Raw genomic sequence first — 5327 nt, 5'->3', positions numbered from 1 at the left:
CATTAATTTATTCATGGGCTTAGGTTGTTTCCATATCTTGAAAATTCTAAAATTCTGACAAGGCTTACCTACTGTCTTCTCCTTTCCTGTTTTCTGTCCTTATGAGTTTACACTCATTTCTTTATTGTCCTTCTCATGAGATTATAGAAAGTAGCAAAGATAAATACATGAGATTGTGGAAAGTAGCAAAGATGAATACATGTATTCACAAAAATAAATACAAGTAGCAAAGGTGCTTAGTCTGCCATATTTAACTGGATGGCCCTATCAATTATCATGGAACTAGCTCATATTCTCTCATTATGATAAAAACTATCATGGGAAGGGGAGTTCATTAACAAATTCAATATTTGGGTGGCTTTTTCTGGGTCATTTTGGCTAAGGTCTCAATCTTAGGGCAGAAGAAAAATGGAATAATGGTACCTTGGGATTGCAAAAGCCAGGGTCGGCTGCCCATATTAATGACTCTTGAAAACGTACACTATCTTAAAAGAATATGGAAGTCATTAGGCAGGTAGAATGTTAGATGATGTTATTAACTTTGTTACCACACCACATGAATCAGACATAAGTACAAGGTCAAGTCTGACTCAGGCAACAAAGATTTCACAAAGATTTTATGAATTTTAAAATTAAAAGTATGTGCTCGCTTCAGCAGCACATATACTAAAATTGGAACGATACAGAGAAGATTAGCATGGTCCCTGCGCAAAGATGATGCGCAAATTCGTGAGGCGTTCCATATTTTACCCGCACAGAGGATTGGTGCCGACCAGCAATCACCAGACTGAGAGGCTTGTCTGCTCACACGCTGGGGCGGGCAGAGGCTGGGAGCTGAGGCTCCGGCTTCGGAGGTCGTATCCCAGGGAGAGGACTGGGGTTGGCTGCGCGAACACAGCCTGAAGGGGGCTAGTGCACCACAGCTAGCCCGGAGGGAGTCTGGGAAAAAGTCTGGACCTGCCTAAGAGGCAAGAGACCATGGTTTCCTAGTGCACGAGGAGAGGGGATTCAGAGCACTGTCTAAACGAGCTCCAGAGACGGGCGCAAGCCGCGGCCATTAGCGTGGATACCAGAGACAGGCATGAGATGCTCAGGCTGCTGCTGCAGCCACCAAGAAGCCTGTGTGCAAGCACAAGTCACTCTCCATACCTCCCCTCCAGGGAGCCTCTGCAGCCTGCAACTACCAGGGTCCAATGATCCAAGGACAACTTCCCCGGGAGAATGCACGGTGAACCTCAGGCTGGTGAAACGTCACGCCGGCCTCTGCCGCCACAGTCTTTCCCACATCCATACCCCTCCCTCCCTCCGGCCTGAGTGAGCCAGAGCCCCCGAATCAGATGCTCCTTTAACCCCGTTCTGTCTGAGTGAAGAACAGACGCCCTCAGGAGACCTACACACAGAGGGGAGGCCAAATCCAAAGCTGAACCCCAGGAACTGTGCAAACAAAGAGAAAGGGAAATCTCTCCCAGCAGCCTCAGAAGCAGCAGATTAAATCTCCACAATCAACTTGATGTACCCTGCATGTGTGGAATACCTGAATAGACAACGAATCATCCTAAAATTGAGGCGGTAGACTTTGGGAGCAACTGTAGACTTGGGGTTTGCTTTCCATATCTAATTTGTTTCTGGTTTTATGTTTCTCTTAGTTTAGTATTTAGAGCTTATTATCAGTGGTAGATTTGTTTATTGATTTGGTTACTCTCTTCCTTTTTTTTTATAGGTAAATTTTTTTTCCTTTTTCTCTTTGTCTGAGTGTGTATGTGTATACTTCTTTGTGAGATTTTGTCTATATAGCTTTGCTTTTACCATTTGTCCTATGGTTCTGTCTGGGTTTCTTTGTTTGTTTTTTTTTTTAATATAGCTGTTAGCACTTGTTATCATTGGTGGATTTGCTTTTTGATTTGGTTGCCCTCTTCTTCCTTTCCTTCTTTCTTTTTTTCAAACTTTTCTTTTAAGCCATGTGGCTGACAGGGTCTTGCTGCTCCAGCTGGGTGTCAGGCCTGTGCCACTGAAGGGGGAAAGCCAAGTTCAGGACATTGGTCCACCAGAGACCTCCTGTCTCCACATAATAACAAACGGCGAAAGCTCTCCCAGAGATCTCCATCTCAACGCTAAGACCCAGCTCCACTTAATGACCAGCAAGCTCGAAGACTTGATACCCTATGCCAAACAACTAGCAAGACAGGAACACAAGTCCACCCATTAGCAGAGAGGCTACCTAAAATCATAATAAGTTCACAGACACCCCAAAACAAACCACCAGGCGTGGACCTGCCCACCAGAAAGACAAGATCCAGCCTCATCCACCAGAACAGGCACTAGTCCCCTCCACCAGGAAGTCTACACAACCCACTGAACCAACCTTAGCCATTGGAATCGACACCAAAAACAATGGGAACTACGGACCTGCAGCCTGCAAAAAGGAGACCCCAAACACAGTAAGTTAAGCAAAATGAGAAGATAGAGAAACACACAGCAGATGAAGGAGCAAGGTAAAAACCCACCAAACCTAACAAATGAAGAGGAAATAGGCAGTCTACCTGAAAAAGAATTCAGAATAATGATAGTAAAGATGATCCAAAATCTTGGAAATAGAATAGACAGAATGCAAGAAACATTTAACAAGGACCTAGAAGAACTAAAGATGAAACAAACCATGATGAACGACACAATAAATGAAATTAAAAATTCTCTAGAAGGAATCAATAGCAGAATCACTGAGGCAGAAGAACGGATAAGTGACCTGCAAGACAAAATAGTTGAAATAACTACCGCAAGGCAGAATAGAGAAAAAAGAATGAAAAGAATTGAGGACAGTCTTACAGACCACTGGGACAACGTTAAATGCACCAACATTCGAATTATAGGGGTCCCAGAAGAAGAAGAGGAAAATAAAGGGACTGAGAATATATTTGAAGGGATTACAGTTGAAAACTTCCCTAATGTGGGAAAGGAAAGAATCAATCAGGTCCAGGGAGCACAGAGAGTCCCATACAGGATAAATCCAAGGAGAAACACGCCAAGACACATATTAATCAAACTATCAAAAATGAAATACAAACAAAAAATACTAAAAGCAGCAAGGGAAAAACAACAAATAACACACAAGGGAATTCCCATAAGATTAACAGCTGATCTTTCAACACAAACTCTGCAAACCAGAGGGAGTAGCAAGACATATTTAAAGTGATGAAAGTGAAACACCTACAACCAAGACTACCCTACCCAGCAAGGATCTCGCTCAGATTCGATGGAGAAATGAAAACCTTTACAGACAAGCAAAAGCTAAGAGAATTCATCACCACCAAACCAGCTTTACAACAAATGCTTAAGAAACTTCTATAGGCAGGAAACACAAGAGAAGGAAAAGACCTACAATAACAAACCCAAAAGAATTAAGAAAATGGTAACGGGAACATACATATCAATAATTACCTTAAATGTAAATGTATTAAATGCTCCAACCAAAAGACATAGACTGGCTGAAGGGATACAAAAACAAGACCCATATATATGCTGTCTACAGGAGACCCACTTCAGACCTAGGGACACATACAGACTGAAAGTGAGGGGATGGAAAAAGATATTCCATCAAATGTAAATCAAAAGAAAGCTGGAGAAGAAATTCTTATATCAGAAAAAATAGACTTTAAAATAAAGACTATTACAAAAGACAAAGAAGGACACTACATAATGATCAAGGGATCATTCCAGAAGAAGATATAACAACTGTAAATATTTATGCACCCAACATAGCACACCTCAATACATAAGGCAAATGCTAACAGCCATAAATGGGGAAATCGACAGTAACACAATCATAGCTGGGGACTTTAACACCCCACTTTCACCAATGGACAGATCATCCAAAATGAAAATAAATAAGGAAACACAAGCTTTAAATGATACATTAAAAATAGATGGACTTAATTGATATTTATAGGACATTCCATCCAAAAACAGCAGATTACACTTTCTTCTCAAGTGCTCATGGAACATTCTCCAGGATAGATCATATCTTGGGTCACAAATCAAGCCTTGGTAAATTTAAGGAAATTCAAATCATTTCAAGTATCTTTTCCAACCACAACACTATGAGACTAGATATCAATAACAGGAAAAAAATCTGCAAAAAAATACAAACACATGAGGGCTAAAAAATACACTACTAAATAACCAAGAGATCACTGAAGAAATCAAAGAGGAAATCAAAAAATACCTAGACACACCACTGTAAAGCAACTATACTCCAATAAAGATGTTAAAAAATAAATACCTAGAAACAAATGACAATGAAAACACGATGACCGAAAACCTACGGGATGCAGCAAAAGAGTTCTAAGAGGGAAGTTTATCGCAATACAATCCTACCGCAAGAAACAAGAAACATCTCAAATAAACAACCTAACCTTACACCTAAAGCAATTAGATAAAGAAGAACAAAAACCCCCAAAGTTAGCAGAAGGAAAGAAATCATAAAGATCAGATCAGAAATGAAAAAAAATGAAGGAAACGATAGCAAATATCAATAAAACTAAAAGCTGGTTCTTTCAGAAGATAAACAAAATTGATATACCATTAGCCAGACACATCAAGAAAAAGAGGGAGAAGACTCAAATCAACAGAATTAGAAATGAAAAAGGAGAAGTAACAACTGCCACTGCAGAAATATAAAGGACCATGAGAGATTACTACAAGCAACTATATGCCAATAAAATGGGCAACCTGGAAGAAATGGACACATTCTTAGAAAAGCAAAACCTTCCAAGACTGAACCAGGAAGAAACAGAAAATATAAACAGACCAATCACAAGCACTGAAATTGATAATGTGATTAAAAAACTTCCAACAGGGGTTCCCTGGTGGTGCAGTGGTTGAGAGTCCACCTGCTGATGCAGGGGACACAGGTTCATGCCCCAGTCTGGGAAGATCCCACATGCTGTGAAGCAACTAGGCCTGTAAGCCATGGCCGCTAAGCCTGTGCATCCGGAGCCTGTGCTCCGCAATGGGAGAGGCCACAACAGTGAGAGGCCTGCGTACCGCAAAAAAAAAACTTCCAACAAACAAAAGCCCAGGACCAGACAGCTTCACAGGCGAATTCTATCAAACATTTAGAGAATAGCTAATACTTATCCTTCTCAAACTCTTCCAAAATATAGCAGAGGGAAGAACACTCCCAAACTCATTCTACGAGGCCACCATCACCCTGACACCAAAACCAGACAAAGATGTCACAAAGAAAGAAGACTACAGGCCAATATCACTGATGAACATAGATGCAAAATTTTTCAGCAAAATACTAGCAAAGAGAATCCAACAGCACATTA

At 40.8% G+C, this 5327-nt stretch overlaps 1 non-coding gene across 1 annotated transcript; it reads left to right on the top strand.

The window, feature by feature from the left end:
• Nucleotides 1–642: 642 nt before the first annotated feature.
• Nucleotides 643–749, top strand: LOC115801660 (U6 spliceosomal RNA). Its single transcript, XR_004021975.1, has one exon. It is a non-coding gene; the product is annotated as a U6 spliceosomal RNA (small nuclear RNA).
• Nucleotides 750–5327: the final 4578 nt, after the last annotated feature.

Source organism: Delphinapterus leucas, chromosome 3, assembly GCF_059928025.1.
Source record: "Delphinapterus leucas isolate spDelLeu-1000000601 "Yukka" chromosome 3, BTC_Dleu_Yukka2, whole genome shotgun sequence".
NCBI classification, from domain to species: Eukaryota; Metazoa; Chordata; class Mammalia; order Artiodactyla; family Monodontidae; genus Delphinapterus; species Delphinapterus leucas.
The sequence above is the reverse complement of the archived record's forward strand: the minus strand, read 5'-3'. Positions and strand labels throughout refer to the sequence as shown.